Below are 26426 nucleotides of genomic sequence, written 5' to 3' on the forward strand. Positions count from 1 at the left end.
ATACGAGCACTGTATCAGATGTGCTAGAGCAGTGGCTGCCAGGCTTGGAGAAATGTTCCAACAATTAAAATAAAAAGCCCCAACATTAGGCCATATTCTAGCATTGCTCCATGCACAGCTCAGCCACTGACCTCACTGGGATTCTGATGCATACGACAAGCATACAATATTGCTCCAAATGCTTTTGTAGGTCTAAATGGCAACTTAAAATTAATCCCAGTGGATTCTCTTAGCATAGGAGACAAATGGAGAATTCCACTTCAAGATTCTCTTTTGCAAGGTTTCTTGTGGTCCAAGCCACCAATGAAACAAGAAATAAAACACCTACTAAATATCTCCCACACTCACCTTCCAATCACTCAAGACAGGCCTTTTAAAGAATGGCTTCTTAGACAGCAACAGACACAAGAACATAGAGTGAGGCGTAGCTGTGTCGATCCCAGGATATGAGAGAGACAAGGTGGGTGAGGTAATATCTTTTATTGGACCAATTTCTGTTGATGAGAAAGAGACAAGCTCTGTGTATGCTCAAAAGCTTGTCTCTTTCTCATCAACAGAAGTTGGTCCAATAAAAGATATTACCTCACCCACTTTGTCATAAGAACATAAAGTCAAACTCAGTTGTTACCAGCTCTTAGCCAAGACTGTTTTTTTCTCCCCTAATTAATGAGCAAAGATGTCCAGAAAAAGGAACACAGATGACTGCAATATAATGTTCTATAATGCAGATGAGAATGACCTGTGGGGATTTGCATAACTTCAGTTTGTATTTATACCTGGGGAGGTGGGCTAAAGCATCTTTTCATGTTATTGCAATGAGATCAGGCAGGCAAGCTGTACATTAATTGTGTTAAACAAGTTTGACACTTTCCCCTTATAAAGTGACACCATGGAAACCATCTATGTCTTGTATTAAAAAAGCCAGTGTGAATATAAGTTTAAAATGTACATTTATCTTCTTCCTGGTGGCAAGTGGAATAACAGGTTGGGAGCGTGGGCTGACAGGGTGATGTCCAAATCCTATTCAAACCAACTCTGTCTGATGGAGACAAGTATAGACCATTGCATAAGACCCATGAGTGCCCTCCAAGAGATAATGTTAGGCTCCATTTTCACTATGAGTGAGAGGTCAATGCTGTTGATGATGATGATAAACCGATGAAGGGATGTCCTCAATAAAGACAGTGCACAGGGAAGCTGGGATTAAACTCTATGGTTTGAGGGTGGCAAGAGGGGGTCTGTGGGCCAGTTCCTCTGCTGCTGTGTAGTTGCATAGGTCCATTGACTTCAAAGGAGCTGCACTGATTTACACAGCTAAGGATCTGACCCTAAGTGTCGTGAGTAAATTAAAGCTATTGGCAGTTTGGTTTGGGATTTGGGTTGAGCTTTGTTTATTGGTTACAAGGTACCTAATATTTTCCAAATTGTTACCCACCTGTTTTCTTACAGTCACCGTACACAGCTGGGTGCATACTGAATATTGAACTGTTTACAAGGCACGACTCAAGAAAACATCACAGGGAACAATTCTACACTGGCCTCTGGGGATGTACTGGATGACTAAGCCTCTCTTTATCCATAATTTCTAAGGGACCAGTCCTTACTTTAGGTAAAATTCCCATGGAAGCCAATGTGAGTTTCACCCAAATAAGCCCTGCAGGGCTGGGACGTTTGAATCTATGTAAATATGCATATCAAAGAGCTTCCTGAATAAGCAGTAGGAGCGGGAGGTGTTCAATGGGAGCAGGGCAATTTTTTCTTTGAGGAAGATAGTATCTAAGTGCTCTAATTATAGCTACAGTTCAGAATCCAAGGGAAATCCCCACCATTACTCTTCAGTAGTTGCTGCTGCAGATTCTCAGGGTCTGATCTGTGACCTGTGCGTTAATTTATATTTTCTACAAACCGGTCAAACTTCAAACTTGTCTAGTAGTAAAAAATAAAGTTCCCCCTCTACCCACCCCCATTCTCTTCTCTGTCTCATTTTGGAGTAGAAATTACAGCTCAGACTGAAGCTAGTTATTTCAGTGAAGACAACAAAGGTCGTAGGGAACCTAAGCATCACAGGAGTAGCAGTGGTTTCTTTCATTCATTTAAAATATAGAAGGGATAAAGTCTTGAGGATTCCCCTCCCACACCCCAGCTTTCTTGGGTGTATAGACTTGCATAAGACAAATATAGCAGGCAGCTCCCATCCACTTTCCCCAATCTACTCCCCTCCCTCATTCCTGGCCTTACACTCTGCTCACTTCAAAGAACCTACATGGGGTCACACCAAGGATAATGGCCAAGATTTTCACAAGTGACTAATCATTTTGGGTGCTCAACCTAAGGTACCTTGAAGGGGCCTGATTTTCAGAGACTGTTGAAAATCAGACCTCTAAGTGTCTTAAGTCAGACCATCAAAAAGTTGAGGAATCCAAAAACATTAAAGGCTAGATCCACAAAGGGGTTTAGGCCTAACTGCCACTTTAGGCAACTAAAGTCCAAAATTTAGATCCTCAAAACCTCTGTTCAGTTGCCACCTAATCTTGTGGGCGCTGAGCTACTTGGTGCCTAGCTCACACTTAAGCCCCGGTGGGATTCTCAAAGTAGCCTTCTCCCACAGGCCTCACATTCAGGAATAGGCCAGTGGGTGAGCTCTGAGCAAGCCTAACCTTCCAAAAGACAGTAGTTCTGCCCCCGCCCCTTGTAGTCTATAGCCCAGTGGTTAGGGCACTCACCCAGGAGATGGGAGACCCTGTTTCGATTCTGTGCTCTCCTCTCTCAGTGCTCCAACCACTAGACTTGTGAGAGGGCAACCCCCCCACCTCGGAGAAAGGGCTGACCAGGGCTAGGTGCCTTAGTCCCTTGAAGGAAAGGGCTCACCTGCGAATCTTGAGTGGAGATAGGCACCTACCTGCCCCTGAGGGGTGGAGCTTAAACCCTGCCCCTCTCCTCACAATGTCCTACTGGCTAGTTTAGGTGGCTCCCTACTCAGCATACTGGCTTCTGTGACTCTCATTCATAACTGCTTAACTCTCCCCCCTACGTTGTGTAGGCACCTAACTCTGAGCTGTGAGTTCCATTGAGAAGCAAGGCACCAAAAGTAAGGCATTGCAATGCTTAGCTTATGTCCACTATGTGTACCTAGCCTAAATTACTTCTGAAACTCTAAGTCCTCCTCCCTGTCCCTTCAACCCCTGTACATCTCACAATGTGTGAGTTAGAATATAAGCTCTTTGGGACAGGGACGTTGCCTTCACAGATGGCCTGTGAAATGTAGAGTGATCTACAAATAATTAATCAAAGCAGATTCTGCTGCTATCCCATAATCACATGGGACAGAACCTTAATTAACCAGATTCTTTCCTGCTGCTTAGCACTAGTGTAACTGAGATAAACCATGACATTCATTTAAAAAGCCATGTTAGCCGTATACCGAGATGATATTGCTCAGACAAGCCACATTCAAAATGTATTAGCCCTTTAAATGACCTGGTTAACAAAACATAATTAGCGATATCTTGGTCTCCTTGTATGGTTCATAAACCTGTACAGGGAAGCTCTGAATCAGTTCTCTCCCCCAAAGCAAATTTCCCATGTGCGGGATTTACAAAACTTACCAAAAGACCAGGTTATGGCCGTAGGCTGAATTAACTCCTGAGTGGATTTCTTGGGTGTTGGGGCAGGTGATGGTGCACGGCTCTCTAGTCTTGCCCTTTCACACACACATAGATCCCTGTTCCCATGGAAGTTCCTCTATAAAATCAGAAGAAAAGGAGTACAGTGCTGTAAAGATTACCACTCTCTCTTGCTATGTGGACAAGGCAAGTCTATGTGTACAGTCTGCCCTCCATGCACAGCCCCCCAGTGCACAATCTCTTACTGCAGTCCTGGAGTTTTCTTTTTCTACCAACTGTGGGCTTCAAGTCTCTGACATGACTTTCAGTAGGCAATATTATCTGTACTTCCAAAGCACCCATCCCTGTAATATCTGGGTGCCAGATGGCCATGCCAGACAAGGCATATGGCTGCATATACATATCCAGGAGTGTATCTATTGGGTTTCCAGGAAATGGGGCGGGCGAGCCCGCCCCATGCTAACGGAACCCCCCCCAGCCTAAGGGGAGGTGCCACAGAGCCTCAGAAACCCACTAATTGCGGGGGACAACTAATAAAAGAACAGGGACAGGAGTGCAGTCAAAGGGTCATAAGAAGGGAGCCTGACGGTGACACCGAGCAGAGAACCCCGGACAGCGCCCACTGCTCCTCGAAGGCGTCAAGGGAGCCAGCGGACGCCGCCCAGAGGAACTCCGCCCGGAGACGTGAGCGGACTAAGGATCGGAAACAAGCCCCACAGTCACAGGAGTCTCCATTGGCCAACCGCCTCTCCCTGGTCGCGTAGATGGCCATTTTTGCCAGGGCGAGGAGGAGGTTGACCAGGAGGTCCCGCGACTTCGTGGGGCCACGGATAGGGAGTGCATGGAGAAGGAGGTGTGGGGAAAAGTGCAGCCAGAAACGCAATAGGAGATTAGTGAGGAGCCGGTAGAGGGGCTGCAGCCTGGCGCACTCTATGTAAATGTGCGCCAGGGTCTCCCTCACGCCGCAGAAGGGGCAGGTGTCTGGGACAGGGGTAAACCGCGCCAAGTACACGCCCGTACTCACGGCCCCGTGGAGGAGCCGCCAACTGATATCCCCGACGGGCCTCGGGACCAGGGTGGAGTACAGGCTGGCCCACCGGGGCTCCTCACCCTCCAGAGGTGGCAGGAGGTCCCGCCACTTGGTGTCGGGGTGGGACACGAGGGTGAGGAAGTGAAGGGTGTGGAGCACGAGCGCGTAGAGCTGCTTCCTTGGCGCGGTTTGGAAACGGACCGGCTGCAGATCGTGCAGCCGGCTGGCGGAGAAGGGGCGGGGGGGGCGGTCGGGTCCACGGGGCAGGGGCCCGATGAAAAGGTCTGGAGGGCTCGGGGTGGGGGGTGGGCGGGGCGTGCCCTCACGCAGGACCCGGTCGAGGTAGGCCCGAGCAGCGGGCGGCAAAGCGGCCTTCACCTCCTGTAGTATGAGCCGGGGAGTACAAGGTCTGGAGAGCCCCATACGCCGAGCGAGCGTCGGGGGATCCAGCCAGTCTCCCCGGTCGTAGTCCAGGAGGTCTCCAACCCTGGTAGCTTCCGCCAGGACCAACCTCTGGCGCACCGCGGGGGACTCCGCCACCTGCACACGGAGCTGGGGGTTGTGTAGCAGGGGCTCTGCGAGGAGATCTGCCCCTTCGGTGGCCGCCACGGACCTGGTCGCAGAGAACAGCTTCCAGGTCCGGAGGAGGTCCTGGTAGAAGACCGGCAGCCCGGAGAGGTCTCGCGGAAGGCCCCTCGGGTTGAGATAAAGGAGCTGCCGGTCGTATCGGAGCCCTCGGAAGCGGCGTAGGAAGGCATGTGCCAGAGCTCTCCATGCCGGACTACCCACACCATAAAGGAGCCTCTGCAGTGCCTGGAGGCGGAAGACGTGGACCTGAGTGCGCAGGCACTTCAGGCCCTGCCCTCCCTCCTCCAGGGGCAGGTGGAGCACCCCTGCAGGGACCCAGTGCAGTCCTGGCCAAAAGAACTCCAGAACCACCGTCCGGAGTTCGGTCAGGAACCCCGGGGCCGGGACCAGGGTGTTGAGCCGGTACCAGAGCATGGACAGGACCAGTTGATTGAGCACCAGTGCCCTCCCTCGGAGGGAAAGGCACCGGAGGAGTCCTGTCCATTTCCGGAGCCGCTCCGCCACCCTGCCCTGCAAACCTTGCCAGTTCTCCGGCGGAGAGGGATGCGTGGCAGAAAGGTAAACGCCGAGATAGAGCAGTGGACCCGCGCTCCACCGGATGGCCTGAAGCGCGGTTGGGAGGGAGCTCGCCTGCCACCCGTCCCCGACCACCAGGCCAGAGCTCTTGACCCAGTTGACCCGGGCGGAGGAGGCTGCCGAGTACACAGCCTGGCAGGCCTCCACCCGCGCCAAGTCGCCCGGGTCCTGGACCACGAGGAGCACATCGTCGGCGTACGCCGACAGGACCAGCCGCAGCTCCGGCTCCCGAAGCACCAACCCCGTCAACCTCCTGCGGAGGAGACAGAGGAAGGGCTCGATTGCCAGGGCGTACAGCTGGCCCGAGAGGGGGCACCCCTGCCGCACTCCCCGCCCGAAGCTGACCGGCTCGGTCAGGGTCCAGTTGAGCCTGACCAGACACTCTGCGGAAGCGTACAGCACCTGGAGAAAACCCACAAACTGGGACCCGAAGCCTAACGCCTGCAGAGTGCCCAGGAGATACCCGTGGTCCACCCTGTCGAACGCCTTCTCCTGATCCAGGGATAGAAGGGCGAACGACAGACCATCCCTGCACCCAAGCTCCAAGAGATCCCGGACCAGATACAGGTTGTCGAAGATGCTACGGCCCGGGACGGTGTAGGTCTGGTCTGGGTGGATCACGTCCTCCAGCACGGCCCCCAGCCGCAGCGAGATGGCCTTGGCTACGATCTTGTAGTCCGTGCTGAGGAGCGAGAGGGGACGCCAATTCCGTAAGTCGCGGAGGTCCCCCTTCTTCGGCAGTAAGGCGAGCACGGCTCGCCTGCACGAGAGAGGGAGGACCCCGCTCCGCAAGGACTCGGCCCAGACACTGACCAGGTCCGGGCCGAGGACGTCCCAGAACACGCGGTAGAACTCCACGGTCAGCCCGTCCATGCCCGGAGACTTGTTGGTGGGCATGCGGCGGAGGGCTTCCGAGAACTCGGCCAGAGTGAGAGGCAGCTCTAGCCGGTCTCGGTCGCCCGCGCTGACCATCGGGAGCCCGTCCCAGAGCACTCTGCAAGCGGCAGGATCGGTCGGATCCGGGGAGAAAAGGCGCGCGTAGAAGGTCCGGGCCCTCTCGCACATCTCCGCCGGATCCGTGAGGGGGGAGCCGTCCTCCGCCAGAAGGCAGGTGACGTGCTTCTTGGCCCCCCTCCTTTTCTCCAGGGCGTAGAAGAAGCGGGAGCCGCGATCCATCTCCCGAAGGAGGCGGATGCGGGATCGAACAAAGGCGCCCCGGGCCCGATAGTCTTCGAGGACCCGGAGCTCCTCCCGCTTCTCCCGGCACGCCCCCCGCAAAGGGATGGATCCTCGGGGCTGGCGGCCAGACGCCTCTCCAGCTCTAAGACCTCCCGCTCCAACTGCCCTATCGCCGCATCCCTCCGTCGGCTGGCGCCCCGGGTGTAGTCACGGCAGAAGAGCCGGGCGCGCACCTTCCCCACATCCCACCACCGCCGCGCCGAGGGAAAGGCATGCCGCTGCCCTCGCCAGGCCAGCCAGAACTCCCGGAAGGACGCTACGAAGCCCTCATCCTCCAGCAAGCTGTTGTTAAAGTGCCAATAGGCCGGCCCCGGCCTCTCCGCACAGAGAGAGGCCGTCACGGTGGCGAGGTGGTGGTCCGAAAAAGGGGCCGGCCGGACGCTGGAGGACTGGGCCCGTGAGAGATGGAACCGTGACAAATAGATGCGGTCCAACCGGGAGCGGCACGACCGATGGGCTTCCACCCGGACATAGGTGAACGTGGAGGCATCGTCCGGGTGGTGGTCGCGCCAGACGTCCACCAGGGAGTGATGGGTGACAATCTCCCGGAGGACGTCCGCGGCGGCTGGGCTCTGCTCGGTCCCCGAGCGGTCCCGCTCCTCTAGGACGGTGTTGAAGTCCCCGCCCAGGACCAGGCACTCACGAGGATCCAAGGAGCCGAGGAAGGCGGACGCCTGCTGATAGAACTGCAGCCGCTCCGGGGGCGATGTCGGGGCATAGACATTGACGAGGTTGACCACGAGCCCCTCCATGCGGACCCGGAGGTGCAGCAGGCGGCCCGGCACAGCCTCGGCGACCCCCAGCACCTCAGGCCGTAGGTCGGGGGAGAACAGGGTAGCCACTCCAGCCCGACGGGTTGTGAGATGGCTGAAGTAGACCTCGTCCCCCCACTCCAGCCGCCAGCTAGCTTCGGCGGCCGGATCCGTGTGGGTCTCCTGCAGGAAAACCACAGAGTACCCCCCCTCCCGAAGGAAGGAGAGCACCTGGCTCCTGCGGAAGCCCACCCTACAGCCCCGGGTGTTCAGTGTGGCAAAGGTGACGAGTGCCATGAGGAGGGCTGGGGGGGGTCCTCGTTGGCAGGGGCGCTCACGGCCCCCGTTGGGCCACGCAGCAAACCGTGGCCCACCCCGAAGGTGAGCAAGGAGTCACGGAATTTGCGCACTTGATGGTAAGCCGCGGCACCCTGCTTCCCGGTCCTCTTTCCCTCCCCCATGAGGGCCCTCGTGGCTAGGAGGATTTTGTGGAAGTCCCCCCAGCGCTGGAGAGCAAGCGGGATCTTGTTGCGGGAGCCCCGGAAGGCCTCCAGGAACTCCTGCAACTCCTCTCGCAGCGTATGGGGGGGCGGGGTCACTGGCCTCCGGGGGTCCACCGGTGGGACCTCTGGCGCAGCCCCGTGGCCCACCGGGATGGGCAAGCAAGGGGCGGGCCCTGGCTCAGTGGGGGGCGGCGGAGGGAAGAGTACAGCCCCGAGTGGGTCGGGACTGTGAAATTCAAAGGCCGCTCCCTGGGAGTCATCCTCTGGGAAAGGGAAGGAGACAGCCCCAGGGGCGGCAATAACATCATGGGAGGTGGAGGGGGCAGGGCTGGGGTCAGGAGCAGGGGTGGGGGGAGGGAGAGAGACGGGACCCTGGGCCGCAGGAGCTGAACCATCAGTAAGTGGCTCCTCGCGGCCAGGTACGGGAGTTGGAGGGGTAGGGAGGGGGTCCCCAGTGACACCGGGCTCAGGCTCAACGGCAGGTAGAGCAGCCTCGGCGCAGAGAGATGCAGAACCCTCAGAGGGGCCCCCACCCGGGAAGGAACTCGAGTGCCCCACACCACCGAGGGACACCCCCGGTAGCCCATCTCCCTGCCACGAGGCACCGGCCGTTGCCACAGCAGGCTCGGCAGCCAGCAGCAGGGTGCCGTCTGCAGCCGGGCAGGCTGAGGAGTCCAGGGGACCCTCAGAGGCGGGAGCGGACGCAGCGGGAGGGTCGGTGGAGCACGGGGAAGGGGAAGCTGGGGTGAGGTCGGCTAAGTCGAGGCCCATGGGCAGAGGGTCATCCTCCCCCGGGGTGACCGGGGTCAGACCCAGGGCCTCGATCTCCGCGAAGATGGAGGGGAGCTCACCTCCCACCACCCCGGGGTCCTCCCCACTCGCACCCGAGGCGACGCTCACCTCGGGTATTGCGGGGGGCAAGGGAACAGGAGGGGCTTCATCGGAGGCCTCCGCAAGAAGGGACTGCGGAGGAGGGATGGTGGTACCTTCCGGTGCTGCCACGTCTGCCCTAGCCGTCATCGGCAGATGGGTCAACCCCTGGGGCACGGCGGAAGGCTCCGTGTCTGCGGCCCTCTTTCTGGTCTTACGGGGGGCTTCCGCCTCAGGTGGCACGGGCGGAGCTCGAGCCTTCCGCTTGCCCCGCTTACCCTCTACCCGGGTCCAGCCCTCCATGGCATCATCGTTGGGCCGGTCGACAGGGGTTGGGTCGGGGGGCAAGGATGCCAGTTCGGGGGCTCGGAGAGGCACTGGGGGGACAGCAGGAGAGAGGGAAGAGTCCCCCTGGGGAGAGCCCTCTCCCACGCCTGGCAGTACCCCTGCCGCACCCTCCTCCACAGGCCCCGCCAGAGTGCAGGCAGCAGAGGCAGGGCACTCCTGCTCGTCTGGGCGCACGGGAGGACGGCCCCCTGAGGCCCGAGCGGGAGCAGTGATGGGCTGGGGAGGAGGAGGGGCGGCTCTGGGCACCAGGCGGCCGGGGGCGCCGGCGATGACAGGGCCAGCGCTCTGCCGGGGCTCGGGGGTCCCGGACGCTCCCCCGTGCCGGGCCAAGGGGCAGTCCCTCCGAACGTGCCCCGTCGCCTGGCAGAGGTAACACCGGGCCTCCCCCGTGGAGTAGTGCACCCGGTACTGGGCCCCCTGATAGGGGACCAGGAAAGACCCCTCGAGCGCCTCTCCGCCACGCGCCGCCGGCGGCAGTTGAAGCTGCACCTGCCGGCGGAACGAGAGGACGTGACGGAGGGCAGGGTCTTTGCAGCCCAAGGGGAGAGGGCTCACCACGGAGATGGGCTTCCCCAGAGTAGAGAGGGCGGGCAACAGGGCGACATTAGGCAGGAAGGGAGGGACGGAGGTCAGGACCACACGGACCCCCAGGTCCTCCAGCGGCTCCAAGGGGACAAACACGCCCCCCACCGCCAGGCCCTTCTCCACCGCCTCCTGGGCGGCGGCCTCCGAAGCAAGGAAGAAGACCGCCTTGCCGTACATTTTGGAGGCTGCCACGATGGCCGTGGGCCCCACCACCCTCGCCAACGCCCGCACGTAGGTCTCCACGTGGGGCGAGGCGGGCACCAGGAGGCAACGGACGCCGTGCTTCCGGGTCAAGGTGGGGAAGGGGCCCCGGCCGCTGTAGATGGTACCGGAGGCGGCGGTCGGGGGAGATGACGTAGCGGCAGGCGGGGGGCCCGCCGCCACCTGGGCGTACGCTCTGGGGGCCAAGGGAGGGGCACCCGCAGAGCTGGGGGAGGGGACAGCGGGGAGGGACGCCGCGGCCGGTGGCAGGGCCGCGGTGGCAGGCTCCGCCATGGAGGGCTTTGTCTTCCTAGCGGGGCCCTTTCCCTTCTTTTTGCCCTGGCCCTTTCCGCCGGCTGGGGGGGCTCCCCCAGAGGCGGAAGGGGCGAGGGACGTGGCAGCAGCAGAGGGCACCCCACCAGTCGCCGCTGCCGGCGCCTCAGCGGTAGCGGTGGCAGGAGGTCCGGCAGCGGCGGTTGAGGTTGAGACTGGGGGGTTTTCGGGGGGAGCAGGCGGGGGAGGGGGGACAGGCGTTGTCCCAGGGGTCCCACCCACCGCGTCTCCCGCCATGCTGAGTAGGGAGGGAGGGAGAACACCGGAGAAAGGGGCGGGGGGGGGGGAAGGACAGGTCAACCACTCCTCCCTGCTAGGCTGTGGGCAGGGGAGGAGGGTGCCAAAACGGGTGGGGCAGATAGGGGGACTACCAAGGACTCGGGGGGGGGGGTGTCAGGTACCAACACAGGATTGAATTCCGGCTCCTCTAGCTGCACTAGGGGAGGGGAGGGGGAAACAAGAGCAATGGGGGGGGGTGCAGTGCAAGAGGGGCAACTTAAACAGGGGAGAGGCACAAGCGCACTGATAGAGCTATGGGCGCACGAGGGGAGGGGCTAATCAGGGTGAGGGGCCGCGGAGGGAAGGTAGCAACCAGGCTGGGAGTGGGGCAGAGGGACCAAGGGGCTGGCTTTAGGGCTGGGGCAGGACAAACAAAGCTGCAAAGGGAGGTGGGCGGGGCAGGCAAACAAACTGAAGCGGGGTGGGGTGGGGCAGGGAGGCTACGAGGGGCAAATGGGGCAGGCAACAAGGGGCAAAGTTAGGGGCCTGTTGCTGAGGGGAAGGGGTCAGTCCGGGGAAGGGGGGGGTGCGTGCACCCACAAGCACTTGTGCAAAGTCAATGGCTGGCTGGCTGCTGCTGGAAGCCCAAATGGTGGCAATAGGGCGTGGCAAGCCAGGCGAGCAGCTGGGTCCCAGAGGCAGGAGCAGAGGCAGATGGTAAGCAGCCTGCGGGGGTGGTGGAGGGGGCAGCGGTGGTGGTGGGGGTAGGGGGGGGGGACACAGATGGACCAGGGGGCAGGCTCCACGCCACACCCCCTGTGTCCCCACAAACACAGTCTAAACCCCCACCACTAGAGCACAGTTAAAGGGTTACTCAGTCTTTGGGAGCCCCCTCCACAGTGGTCTTCGGTGTTCTGTGCGCTCCCCAGCAGCCGGTGGTCTTTTCAGTCCTCTTCTCCCTCCTCCTGCAGGCTCCAGCAGCTCCCCAGGACAAACACAGCTCCAGCAGCAGTAGCAGCAGCAGCTCCTTCTCTAGCAGCCCCAGTGGCTAGGCAGGAAGGACCCCCCACAGGTGGCAGCTGTAGTGGTGGTGGTGGTGGGGTCCTGGCTTCTCCCTCCAGAGGTGGGGGAGTGGGGGCTGGCCAGCAAGGCCCCCCCCACCCCTCACTCACCCACTCAGCAGCAGTTGCAGCAGCAGCAGTCCTGGGAAGAAGCACTCCAGCCAGCAGCAGCAGCCCAGGAAGGGAGAAGGAGCTCCAGCTAGCAAGGCAGCCAGAGAAGGGGGAGCCCTCCAGCCAGCAGGGCAGCCCAGGGACACAGAGCGCTCCCTGTAGCAGGGTGGACCCTGCTCCTGCTGAGAAGGGGTTTAAAAAGTGGCCTGGCAGGGCTTGACAGCAGTGGTTCTCAAGGCTGAGTTGATTGGGGAAGTGGCTGCAGCTGGGGGCCACGCCCCAAACTGAGCAACAGGGCCTTATAAGAAGGCAGGGAGGCCAGAAGCACAGACAGTCTCTCTCTGTTGCTAGAGGGAGATGGGCCTGGCTGCTTAGGAGCTGAGATAGGATACCTGAGTGAAGCAGGGCTGGGGAAAGGCTGAGGAGCTCCAGCCTGGAAAGCCCCCGGCTGCGGCCTAGCAGTGGGCCAACAGGTACTAGGGGTTGCAGAGGGCAGCCCAGGGGTAGGCCAAGGCAGCAGGTCCAAACCCCTTTGCCTGTGATGAGTAGGCTGATACTGCAGTCTGCCCCAGAGTGTGGGGCTAGATAATGACTGGCAGTAGCCAATACTGAGGCCTTGTCTACACTACAAGACTATTTCGAATCAACTTAGTTCGAATTTGTGGATTCGACCTTATGAAGTCGAATTTGTGTATCCATACTAAATACACTAATTCGAATTTCTGAGTCCACATTCACGGGGCCAGCGTCGACTTTGGAAGCGGTGCACTGTGGGAAGCTATCCCACAGTTCCCGCACTCCCCGCTGCCCATTGGAATGCTGGGTAGAGCTCGCAATGCCTGCTGGGGGAAAAATGTGTCGAGGGTGGTTTTGGGTAACTGTCATCATTCAACCGTCACTCACAAACGCCCTCCCTCCCTGAAAGCGCCGGCGGGAAATCTGTTCGCGCACTTTTCTGGTCGGTTACAGCGCGGATGCCACAGCACTGCGAGCATGGAGCCCGCTGCGATCATCGCTGCACTTATGGCCGTTGTCAACTCCTCGCACCTTATCGTCCACCTGTGCAACAGTCAGCTACTGAGAAATCGGGCGAGGAGGCTCCGGCAGCGCGGTGAGGAGAGTGGCGCAGACCTCTCAGAAAGCAGGGTACGCCGGGCAGTGGAGATCATGGTGGCAATGGGTCAAGTTCATGGTGTGGAACGGCGATTCTGGGCCCGGGAAACAAGCACGGACTGGTGGGACCGCATAGTGCTGCAGGTCTGGGATGACACAGAGTGGCTGCGAAACTTCAGGATGCGTAAGGGCACTTTCCTTGAACTCTGTGACTTGCTGGCCCCTGCCCTGAAGCGCCAGGACACCCGGATGCGAGCAGCCCTGAGTGTGCAGAAGCGAGTGGCCATAGCCCTCTGGAAACTTGCCACGCCAGACAGCTACCGGTCAGTAGCGAACCACTTTGGCGTGGGCAAATCTACCGTGGGGGTTGCTGTGATGCAAGTAGCCCACGCAATCGTTGAGCAACTGCTCTCAAAGGTAGTGAACCTGGGAAACGTTCAGGTCGTCATAGACGGCTTCGCCGCGATGGGATTCCCAAACTGCGGTGGGGCTATAGATGGGACTCACATCCCTATCCTGGCACCGGCCCACCAGGCCAGCGAGTACATTAACCGAAAGGGCTACTTTTCCATTGTGCTGCAAGGACTAGTGGACCATAGGGGACGTTTTACCAACATCAACGTCGGGTGGGCGGGCAAGGTTCATGACGCGCGTGTGTTCAGGAGCTCTGGTCTCTTTAGACTCCTCCAGGCAGGTACTTTCTTCCCGGACCACAAAATAACGGTTGGGGATGTGCAGATGCCTACAGTGATCCTCGGGGACCCAGCCTACCCGCTAATGCCCTGGCTCATGAAGCCCTATACAGGCGCCCTGGACAGTGAGAAGGAACTCTTCAACTACCGGCTAAGCAAGTGCAGAATGGTGGTGGAGTGTGCTTTCGGACGTCTCAAGGGGAGATGGCGGAGCTTACTCACTCGCTCGGACATCAGCGAAAAGAATATCCCCGTAGTTATTGCTGCTTGCTGTGTGCTGCACAATCTGTGTGAGAGCAAGGGCGAGGCCTTTTTGTCCGGATGGGAGGTTGAGGCAAATCGCCTGGCTGCAGTTTACGCTCAGCCAGACACCCGTGCCGAGAGAATATCCCAGCGGGAAGCGCTCTGTATCCGGGAGGCTTTGAAAGCAAGTTTCCTCGGAGATCAGGGTAACCTATGACTCTCCACTTGCTTTCAAGAGAAACTGACCCTGGGCCTGTGTCAGTTTGTGTCGATTTGGATCTGCGGCTACATGCCTTGTTCTCCAAGTTTCCCCCACTTCCAAAGCACGTTTTTAAGCAAAGTAATTGTTACACTCATTATTAATAAATCTTTCTTTTACTTTGCATTTCTGTTCTGGTGTTGAGACATGGACGCATACTGTGCTGGGCACGGTGTGCACTGACGTACAGACCGCTTCCTCCATAGAGGACTGACATCCTCCTGCTCCTACATAGGTCTCTGGGGTGGGGGACGGATGACAGTGGTTCTGCATGAAGGGGAGGGTTTGCAGGAAGGGGCGAGTGGTGCCTTCTTTGCATAGGGGTTTGGATGACGGCAGTGGGCTGTGGGTTTCTGCGTGGGAAGGGGTGATGGGTGTGGGAGAAGGGTGACTATCTGTCCGTGGATGAGGGCTCTTGTTGGGGCTCAGGGCAGCGGATAGGCTCGTGGATCCGTTGCAAGTGCATCGTAAGGGCAGCCTGCCTTCACAGTAATGGCGTGACAGGCGCTAGGACCCTGGACAATTATACACATTACGAAATGAACAGGGGCAGCATACACAACACAGAATGACCCTGGTGCCTACTGACTGCAGTGTGTGTGTGCCCCGCAGTTGATCCTTTCCCCAAGTCTGTACCCTGGTACTGTAGGCTATACCGTGCAAGTATGAAACCCCTGTCCACCCCATACACCGAAAAATCCTCTGACAGGAAAGACATGACGGAAACAGTGATTAACAGCAAACAGCTTTTATTAATCTAATAAACAGTGGGGGGATGAACCTTGGATTTGGGACTGGCTGAGCCTATAAGGGAAGCACTTCTACAAATTTCTAACGTGAGAAGTGCGGGGTACACGGCCGCTCTGCTCTGGTTCAGTGACAGTTCTCACGTCCTCTACCACCCTTCCGTCTTGTACTTTTGGGTGAGGGGGGCCAGGACTTCTTGGCTGGTGAGGGCGATTGCAGAGACACTGCAGGGGGGCCCTGTCCTCCAGCCTGCGGTCCTGCAGGACATCAACAAGGCGACGAAGCGTGTCCGTTTGTTCCTTCATGAGACCAAGTAGCGTTTGGGTGGTCTGCTGGTCTTCCTGCCGCCACCTATCCTCACGTTCCATGAGTGTGCGATGCTGCTCACATAGGGTCTCCCTCCAGTGTTTCTGCTCTGCAGCCTCTGCTCGGGAGCAGACCATCAGTTCAGCGAACATGTCGTCCCTAGTCTTCTTCTTTCGCCGTCTAATCATTGCCAGTCTCTGCGAGGGGGATGCCGGGGCAGTCCGGGAAGGACCCGAAGCTGTGTGATGGGGAAAGTTAGTGATTTCCTTGTACAGATACATTTTCGCGAACAGTGAACACCGTCTAGTCAATTTCCATGAAGAAGACCGTACCGGACAACAAGTGTCACGTGGTCTCCAGAGAAGCACAACATTTTGGCCTACGCTCTGATTGGCTGCGCCATTGCACAGGAGAGCGGAGAAGTCGGGAGAGAGAGCAGAATCCCTCTAGCAGAGAGTCCTGGTAAGCCTTACAGTACATTATGCTTATCAGTTAACGGATAGCTGTGCCGTCGTGCTAACGGCAATCTGGAAATCAGATACTATGACCCTTTTGCAGCCACTCCCGACACTGCAGGGGAAAGATCAATGTATGCTTTTCCTGTGTGGCCTACAGCACGTGGCTGCTAAGCGCGGGGCTTTGTTATGCAAAGTATAAGTAAACCATTAAGAACAGTAACTATTCGCTAATTGCCCTAATTAGATGCAGCACTTCAGTAACGAGATTACCCTGAGGCGTGTCTCTCGAGTGCAGAAAGAAAGGATGTTAAGGGAAGCACTTCACCGACCGGGACCCTACGCGGCCATGCTGGTAGAGGCGATGGTTCCCCTGTATCTGAGGATGTCGTGGCGTGGAAGAGTGAGCTTCACCGGAGGACCAAATAGGGCACCTCTTCCTCGAAACCTCCTGCGGAGGGTATTTGAGGAACTGTTTGAAGCATTTGTGGAATTGTCCATGGAGGACTATTGTTCCATCCCAATCTGTGTAGACCTACTGTTCGTTTAGTTTCCCTTTAAAAACTTTTAGATATAGTATTTATAGATAGAATTTATATTTTTGGTATACATGTTTTCGAGCAAATAAATATTTTCTTGTTTATACGACTTACCGCCTGATCCTTCCCCTGACTCTGAGTCCGGGTTCACGGCCGGTGAGGGTTGGTAGGGGATCTCTGTGAGGGTGAGGAACAGATCCTGGCTGTCAGGGAAAGCGGCATTGTGTTCGCTGTCGCCTGCGCCTTCCTCCACGGACCCTTCGTCGTCTTGCCCATCGGCGAACATCGAGTAGGAACTGTCCTGGCTCACTATGCCATCCACTGAGTCCACGGTCAGTGGTGGGACAATGGTGGCAGACCCACCGAGAATGGCATGCAGTGCCTCGTAGAAGCGGCATGTCTGGGGCTGTGCTCCGGAGCGTCCGTTTGCCGCTCTGACTTTTTGATAGCCTTGCCTCAGGTCCTTGACTTTCACGCGGCACTGCATCGCATCCCGGCTGTATCCTTTCTGTGTCATGGCTTGGGAGACCTTCTCGAAGGTCTTTGCATTACGCTTGTTGGAGCGCAGCTCCGACAGCACAGACTCCTCGCCCCACACAGCGATCAGATCCTGGACTTCCCGGTCTGTCCATGCTGGGGATCTCTTTCTATTCTTGCATTGGGCTGACTCCTCTGCTGGAGAGCTCTGCATCGTTGCAGGTGCTGCGGAGCTCGCCCCGATGTCCAGCCAGGACGTCAGATTCAAAGTGCCCAGACAGGAAAAGGAATTCAAATTTCCCCGGGGCATTTCCTGTGTGGCTGGTCAGAGAATCCAAGCTCCGACTGCTGTCCAGAGCGTCAACAGAGTGGTGCACTGTGGGATAGCTCCCGGAGCTACTAAGTTCGATTTGCATCCACACCTAGCCTAATTCGAGCTAGCAAGTGCGAATTTAGCGTTACTCCACCTGTCGGGGTGGAGTACCAAATTCGAACTAAGGAGCCCCCTAGTTCGAATTAAATGGCTTCCTGGTGTGGACGGTTGAGCGATTAGTTCGAATTAACGCTGCTAAATTCGATTTAAGATCCTAGTGTAGACCAGGCCTGAGGCAAGGTGGGGATAGAGGGTGAGGGTTCCCTGGGCAGGGGAAACCCAGAGAGAACGGGGTTACTGCTAAGGGGCAGCACCCCATGTAAAAGGGCACCGGGTCCAGGGAGGGACATGGGGGCCTGAAGACAGGCGGATCACCGGCCTGCAGAGGGCGCTCCAGCACTGGACAGAGCTAATTCCCGGAGTCACCAGCAGGAGGCGCCGCAGGGATGAGTCCGACCCGTTTACAAGGAGTTACCTTGCTTATGTTTGAATCTTTTATTATTCATCAGCAGCTCACTTCAGGCTGATTGCTATTCACCTCCTTAGACAGAGTAATCCAAGAGTTCAGCCTGACATTGTCTACAGTCTGCCAAACAAGGTTAGCCTGCAAACAGACCTGCACTTTTCACCCTCAGTGATCAATAACCTATTCACTGCTCCCATGGGACAGGTTACCACATCAGGGTTTTGGACCGTCAATTACATCTGTATCTACACTAGATTTAAAGATTGCAGGAACGTCTGTAATATACAAACACTTGGCCAGATCCAATATTCAAAATGTATGTGGATAACAGTATTATTGGTGTCAGGGAGAGTTTACACTGGAAATTTAGAGAAGCTCCAGGTGGTTTGGAATCAAACAAATAAAAGTCCATTTACTCAGTGAGCTAACTAAAACATTTTGCAATTCGAATACTTGCTGATGATCAGTTCTTTTGGATGAGCAGCCATCTATCACAGGCCATGTGGCATAATTAAATAAGAATACTCTATGTGCAGTCCAAATTCCCTGGGATTCTTCCCTTGAAGTATGGCTGGTAGGCAAGCTGGCCTTCATGGCAAAGAACCCACCTAGAAAGTAGTCACAGCTCCCAAGCAGTCAGTAAAATCTAGATGTGAGAAGCATGTTATGTCTTTGTTGGGACGGGGCGAGAAATGAGTTGATACAGATACAGGATACTGTATCATAGACTAATTTGTTTATAAACATACCTGCTCCTGAATGATAAAAGCAAAGTGTAGCTTGTAACACACAGATGTATGGGGAGCACACCTGAATTCCAGAGAGGCAGCTCTTTGTTCAGGCTGTTTCTCTGCTTCTCTCTAAAACATACTGTTCCAACCGTCCTCTGGTTATGAAACCTAAAGATACAGCTCCACTACTGCCCGGCCTTGGCTGCTCTCCAATAGAAAAAGAAACGCACCTGAGTATAGTGATCAATGACCCTCCCTCTTAATACAACCACTCAAGCCTTGGTTGTTAAAGGCCCTTCAAGTCGAAAGGCCTGTATTGTCCTCACCAATTAAATGAATTCATTACTGAATTGGATATGTTTGCAGCATCTGTCAACTGGTTCTGCAGAGAGAAGGGACAGCTCCAAAATAACTAATTTCAATTGATTTATTATATTCAGACCTTTTAGCAATGTGCTAAGGAGCCTTATACAAACAAACCAGGATAATACTCTATGCATCTTCTAAATGCTTCCTCTGTGCAGCCTGTAGGTGGCTCCCAAACTGAGTTGTCAGCAAGGGCAGCCTAGTACACAAACGTGCTGTTTTCAGTGCAATTGCAAAACTGTGCATATCTGTACTCGGGGGTTGTATGGCAGCACACAGGGAGATAGATGCACCATTGCCTCACAAGTGAAGGCACCGTAACCTTCACCATTCTGATCTTGGCCTAGTATGTATGGGTTAGTAAACAATGAATGACTGAATTCCAATATTGTGCTGTGGGATGACATCCCAACCCAAACATCCTCTCCTAGGGCAGGCTCTGACTAGGAAACAAGACCTCTGAAACAAGGCTCTGACCATGTGGAAACAAGACCTCCACTACTACCAAGAAGTCCTGGAGTAAAGAACTTATCAGACACACCTCCAATCTTGTGCCCCTGACAACTCGAGCTAGGCTGTAGTCCAGGGATATCATTGTACTACCACCACTAAAGGGAATAACAGAAGAAGCATTTAGCCCCAAGCCTGCAAATTCTGAGACAAGTGTTCTCTGTTAAGGAGGGTTATGTTTACACTGATGCATACATCTGCCAGCATACAAACCATTATGCTACACTTTGTCCCAATAACCACTTATATGGTTCGGGTTAGAAACCTAAAACCTGAATCAAATACATACCATAACAACAGAGCCAGAAGGTGGTGCTGAATTAATCTGTTCATACAAATTAAGGCCATGTCTACACAGCAGACTTGCCATTATTACAGCCATCACTGTCCGGCTCCTGATATAGTTGTACCAACACAAATGTAAGCTCTGCCAGTACAAAGAATATCTTTGTCTATCTACAGGAGGATTTTGCTCCAGTACAGCTATACCAGTGATTGGCCACCAGTGGATGAAAACAGGACAAATCTGCAGTGTAAGGATGGTCCAGAGATAAGGACACTAGATTAGGTGAGACCTAGCTTCAAGTCCCTACTCTGCAACATATTTCCTGTGTGACCTTAGGTAAATCACTTAGCTTCTCTCTGTCTCAGTTTCCCACCAGTAAAACAGAGAGAACAGCATTTTCCTACTTCACAGGGATAGTGTGAGGATAAATAAAGCACTTTACAAACATTACTTAATGTATCCTCCTAACATCCCTGTGAGCTAGGTATTAGTCCCATTTTACAGATGGGGCAACTGAGGTACAGATCATGACTTTGCAAGAAAGTCTGGTAGACCCCAGAATGGAACCCAGGTGTTTTGACTCCATGATCTTAACCACAAGACCATTCTTCTTCAGAAGTTTAAAAATCTTTGGTTAACTTTTTGTTTGCTTGCTTTTTTTTGTGGGGGTAGGAGGGTAAGGTCAGAGGTTTTGCTATGTAACCTTGCACCTTCTAATCACAAAACCCTCTCATCTGAGAGTGGCAGTGCTTTCAATTCAGGCTAGCTGGCCTCTTCTGGGGTATGGGCTAAACCCCAAGTGCTGCTGTCACTTGGGCTGGTAACCCATTCCCTTTCCAGTGTGGATGTAGGCTAAATCGCTTAAGTGCTGACAGTCCTCCAGTGCCTTCCCACAATCACTCCTATGGGCCCACAAGGACAAAGTAGTTCTCCCACAATGCACTGCGATAGATTCATAGACCAGTTCAGCTTACTGCAGCATTAAGAACCATGGGCTGTACCCCCAGAAGTCCTAGTGACACACACGTGTGTGTGTGTGTAGCACTAGTGAGACACAGTAAGTCAGGTAGGGCTTTGTAGTGTGACTGCCCGGCTCCGGGCTAGGCTATGAGTATTCAGACCTAGGAGCTTGTTGCCCAGGCTAACTTGGCAGTGAAGACATACCCTTACTTCAAATCCAGCCCAGCCTGGTAGTGAGCAAAAGTTTCGCCCTCTGACAGTTAGTTGGTGGCCTGTATAAAATAAGTTTATTTGCCTCAGTCTGGTCTGCACTGGACTGGTGTCAATGCCACAAAAAATTATCACAATAATAGTCTCCCTTGCAGGCCGGCTCAGACTAATTGGGCATGGGGGCTGAACTATAATTTCATCCCAGACCAGGATTTCCACATAATGTAGGGAAGGGTAGTGTGCTCTTCTACTGCCTATCCTGAACCCTCTCCGTGCCTACAGACAGAATTTCAAGCTCTAGGATCACCAGGCTGGCATCTCTCTCCAGTGCTACGTTCACATAAAATCTTGCTAGAAGGAGAAGAAAAAAAAAACCCAACTCTTTTTTTTACATTTTCTCACATATCTGCTGCACTTTCTCCTTTTTGACCAGCCCTGGAAACAAAAACAAAATCATGAGAATTTCACTGGCAATATTTGCGGCCAACACTAGGGGGTCCCAGAGTGCTTGTTCTTGTGACACTTGAACACCCAGGAAAAGGAACAGCCCAATTTTTCCAAGCTACTCTAAACAGAAACCGTTGAGGTTCCCCTTTTGGTACTGAAAATGCCATCATGACAAAATAGCTCAAACCTGTCACTAACAGGCCTGGAGCACACTTCCAAGCCTCCCCCAGCTATCTGTAAGGTGGAGGGAATCCCTTCCCCCTTGCTCTCTCAGGAGTTGGGAGGTTAGAATTCTCTCAGCTCCATGCCTCGTGTCACTGGTCAGGCGTGACTATTTAATACACAGTGTCTGACGAAGGCAGGATGGGGGCAGTCACAGGGGAATACAGGAAAAAATAGAGTGTGTTTGTGAATGAGGAATGTTCTCAAAGGTTTCAGAATTCTCCAAAAATAGACACACATTCCTGAGGAAAATGTGCAGTGCATGTAGGAGTGGCGTGATACTTCTGCTACTGTTTAGGGGAAGTTTGGGGAGGGAGGTGGAAAATGTACTGGAAAATATCTTCATTCAGTTCTCTCACTCGCTCGCTCTCTTGGCTTAAACATGAGAACAATTATTGACTTTCATCCCACAGTCCAAGCACATAGCTGCCAACATCTGTGTTCAAAGAACCCTTTGCACTTCACCATTAACTGAGGGCTTCACCGTCGCAATACTTAATGCAAAAGCTCATCTGTCCCATTATTGATTATCTGGGGATTGAACAATACAGAATGTTTAGGACCCTGTAGCTTTTCTCTCTGTCTTTTGGTGTTGTTTCTTTGTTGAGTTTTTCATTTGGGGTTGTCGTGTCATGTACTGTGTCCCCAGTACTGTTTTTATAAACACACACACACACTTATCAAATGCTGTGTATTTATCCCACTCTGTATAATCTGAAGGGGGAGGGGAGATTCTAACCTGTCCCAACCCGTTAGGATGAGCAAATGTGTCTTATTCTCATATTTTTCATAGTCTCTTACTTCCTATCCCCCAAAGTTCAGAGTGACACCTAGTGTCGGTGGCCTTGAGTAACAACAGAAAAACACACATTGTTCTAGCTGTTAAAGCCAAGTATTGCCAGACAAGGTTATTTTTGCAGCAATGTGCAGTTCCATTTGTTCGGAGGTGGTTAGAATAACCCCTCTAGGGTTTTTTCCCTTCTCTTCTCTCACACTCCATGGGCAGCTGCTTTAAATAATAAAACACTGGTATGTTATGACCTAGAAATTTGTTACCAGGACTGGACATATCCCCCGGGTGGAGAAATTTATCAACGCAGCTTTATAAAGGGAGACTTTATTCTGTAGTTCATAATGGCACATTATTACACATAAAAGATCTACATTCCTTAGCTCCTTAGGGACCCAATCCCACTCCCACTGAAGTCAATGAAAGTCTTTCCATTGATTTGAAGGGGAGCTGGATCAGTGCTTAATTGCATATGATTTTCCTCTCCCTTTAGTCACATTCTGAGTAGTATATTTACCTGAATTTTACCAGGAGCAAAGTCTGTCTGCATTGTTTGTTAGAGTTACAGCTAAGTAACTATGTGTTCAACTCTCTATTAATATTTCCTTGTTGTTTTGCTGCATTATTTCGGATCCCTTGTTTAAACAGAGCTTTTAAATAAAAGCAAAGCCAAGCTGAAGACAGTAGTCAAGTACTTTTTGGAGTTTTAAAAATCCTGCTTTTAACTAATTGCTCCTAACACCTTGCTGGGTTGCAACAAACCGGATGTTCTTCAACAAATAGGTCTCGCCGACTCCTTTGTGAAGTGCATGTCTTCCCTATGGATGCAAAAACATCTTTGTGCTGAGACAAAGTTCAGGATCTCTCAAACCTGTGTACTGCCTGTATTGCTGTACAGATCAGAAACCTGGGCCCCCTTACAGGTAGACCTGGAGTGGCTAGTGCCAAATCCTGAGCATAAAGTGGTATGACTTTGTGCAAAATGTCATACTCTTGCAAAAGGTCTGGCCTTCCTTCAGTCACTCACTATATTCAAAAGCGGTTTTGGATGCTCTATGGCCATGTCACCAGGATGGACAAAACCACTCCAGCACCCTGTGCTCTCAAATTCTCCATCAACGTGTGAAAGGGTGCGTGCCTTCAGCCTACCTCGCACCGCCTGCAATGCTGCCCCAAAGATTTGTGGATTCACAGGATTGAGCCAGATCTAGGAACTTCACTACATGGTGTCTGGTGTGATGCCATCAACTGTGGTCATTCTGGCTGGTGCAATGGTCCATAGTAGGATATGCATGTTTGATGATGATGTTTGGTTACCTGGCTGCCCAAAACTGCTTCCCTTCTCAGCGCTGAGGGTCACAGATTATGTCCAGCCCAATTGCTATTTATAGTTCACTCAGTGTCCTTAAGATAGGACCAGGTTCCCAGGCTGATTGATGTTTAATCATCCAGAAAAAATGAGGGGAAGAGACATCTCCCTGCTGAAAGCGCCATTCCACTCAGCAAAAGGGTGAAGATCCCACCCTACTCATCTCGCAAACAGGGAGGACATGGAGTCTCCCAGTTACATGGATGGTTATGGGTGGAATCATCCCCATTTCTTCTCTACCTATTGGGGGCAGGAGAGACATACACCCCTCTCCTGGCCTAGGTAGCTCTTTTCTGATGGTTACTTTCTGAGTCTCCTCCCAGGACCTACATATATTTAGTCAAAATCTGAGCCTACCAGCTCTGCTGGACCCTTTACCATGTTATGCCAGTTTGACTGAAGAACATCCTGAACCTCGCCTTCTTCCCAAGTCATGGCTGTTTACCAGCAACAAGGAAATAAGAATTCTGCTAATTATGAGCCCCCTCCCCCCACAAGCTGGATGGAGAGCGAACAGGTCCAAGAGAGCATTATGGAATGTGGAGGGATAATTTCCATTGGCTTTTCTCCCCACAAATTGCTGCACAGATTCCTGATACACAGAGTTGGCAATAAACAAAGGTTGGCGACATCTGAAAGTTGGTGGGTCAACCCAGCTCCTGGGGATAGGAGCAAATGCAGCAGTAGGGAGAGGTGGGCATAAGCCACAGTCTGCAGGCATGGGTGAGCTACCTCCTGGAGTGCTGGTAAGGATGGCACATACTGTACCACACATTCTGTTTGGCTATGCATCCCAGTGAGCCCTAACTGCACAGTATTCTGGGGAGAGGGGGTTGATGTCACTTTGGCTCTCTTCTTGCCAACGTGTTTTGGGACATTCAGGTAGAGTTTCCACTCCATTCCTCTCCTCTGCACTGCACAACAAGGGAGGGATGATGATATGGCTGTACATAATCTTTGCTTTTTTTAAAAACTCTCCTTGTGTGAAACGCCCTCACAACCTCTTCTCAATGCCTCTATTCATTTTCCTGCGCTTCCTGGTCCACTTCTACTGCAGCTCCAGCCTTTCTGAGAGGAGTCACGCAAAGTGAATGGTAACATATTCCATATTTTTCTGTCTCCTTCATATAGCCCCCGGCTTCCTATTCATTGCTTTTCCCTTTGCTGCCCATTGAGCAGATATCTTCACAACGCTGTCTGTAATGATGCCTAGACCTTTGTCCTGAGAACTTCTGATCCAACCTTATAAAACTCAATTGAGCGCCCACTGCTGCATATGATTAGCCTGTTTTCTGCCCCACTGTTTAGTTCTTTGCATATTTTTGTGTAGAATTTCAAATGCCAATAACCCAATTTATTGCACTAGTATTGTTAGGTATCTCCAAGTTCTCATACCATACCCCTCACCATGGCATCTGTGCACCTTCCAGAGATACATTAAGCACATGGCTAGTATCTGTCACAGCTTCTGGGCAGCACCTCACCATTCTCTCTAATCTTGACTAACCTAAATATTTTTGGACCAGATTCCACCACCCTTACTCGCACTGAGTAGCACCTTACTCTTAGCATGTCCTGTTAATTTCTCAGTGTAAGGAGCTACTTGATTTGAGTCAGGAGGGCAGAATATGACCCTTTGTGAACAGGCAAATTTCACAACCTCACAACTTGTCCCCTCATCCAGTTGGACAATCTATTGAACAGCTGTGATCCTAGTATTAGATCTAGACAAATTCTGAGTTAACACATTGTTGTTGCTTTCCTCTGAAGGACAGGTCACTGCTGGAGATGTGGTATTAGATGGACCGATTGTGTGTTCCCATGGAAGTTACATTGACACTGTCTCTGAAGTTTTTAGAACAGAGGGTGGAATACTAGTCCTATTAAAGTAAATGGGAGTTTGCCCACTGACTTCAGTGTGGCCAGGAATTCACTTTGAGTTTCAGATTTAGCCTTAATTTTCCAAGCTTAATAGTTTCCCCCGCAGAGTCACTTAAAGGAGCAGGGGAGGGAGGGTGTTTTAATTTATTACAGATATGGGTTATGTTAGTTTTGATCAGATTCACTTTGAAATTCTACAGGCAAAACATCTTATAATATCTGGGCTTTCTTCCATTAATCAAGCTTCACGTTCACCTAAAAATGACCTGTACCAAGTCATTCAAATTTATGTGCACTACAAAATGAACTAGGCATTTGCCCTATACATAAATATGGTATTCCCCAATGACACAAATTACAAACAAATCTTAAATAGCCTTTTTGGCACTCCTGGCATTTAGAGTCGGTTTCAAATTGTTAGATTTGTCCTCTGTCTAAGTGCACTTACTATTTCTCGAAATAAGCCTAGATGTCTAATTAAGACTTTAAAAAAAAAGTGGTCAATGGTAATAATTTAGCATGCTTAATTAGCCCTGAAAATGCTGGTACATATTTTGCAAGTGTGCATGTGTGAGACACACAGAGAGAAACCTGCAGCATTAAAATCCAGTGCATGCATTATACACTTGGCCAAGGAGGCAACATTAAGTGCAATTTGCACCTTAGTATAATCTTTTAATAAGAATAGATTACCTAAATATGTATTCATGCAGAGATGTCGGGCACAGTTAAGTCATTAGGGCAAGGGTTAAAATGACTTCAAAGTGCTGGCATTTGTTTCTTAGCGGATGGGTCAGGCAGGAACAGAAAACTCCATAAACCTCCAATTGACTTTAAAATTAAAAACATATGCTGAAGCCAGAAGCAATTTGGTTGGCTTTGTTCTCACCAGTAGGTGTCACTACAGTCAACACTGGTATGTCACAGGGGACTTTTGAGAGACAA

General features: G+C 53.1%; 1 long non-coding RNA gene across 2 annotated transcripts in view; it reads right to left on the reverse strand.

Annotated features, from left to right (window-relative positions):
- LOC123354267 overlaps positions 1–26426 on the reverse strand; it is a 95951-nt gene that overhangs the window by 37464 nt on the left and 32061 nt on the right. For both annotated transcript variants that reach the window (XR_006574705.1, XR_006574696.1), the window contains exon 3: positions 3606–3741. This is a non-coding gene — a long non-coding RNA (uncharacterized LOC123354267). The remainder of the gene's footprint in view (positions 1–3605; positions 3742–26426) is intronic.

The sequence above is a fragment of the Mauremys mutica genome, chromosome 1 (genome assembly GCF_020497125.1).
Source record: "Mauremys mutica isolate MM-2020 ecotype Southern chromosome 1, ASM2049712v1, whole genome shotgun sequence".
Classification (NCBI taxonomy): domain Eukaryota; kingdom Metazoa; phylum Chordata; order Testudines; family Geoemydidae; genus Mauremys; species Mauremys mutica.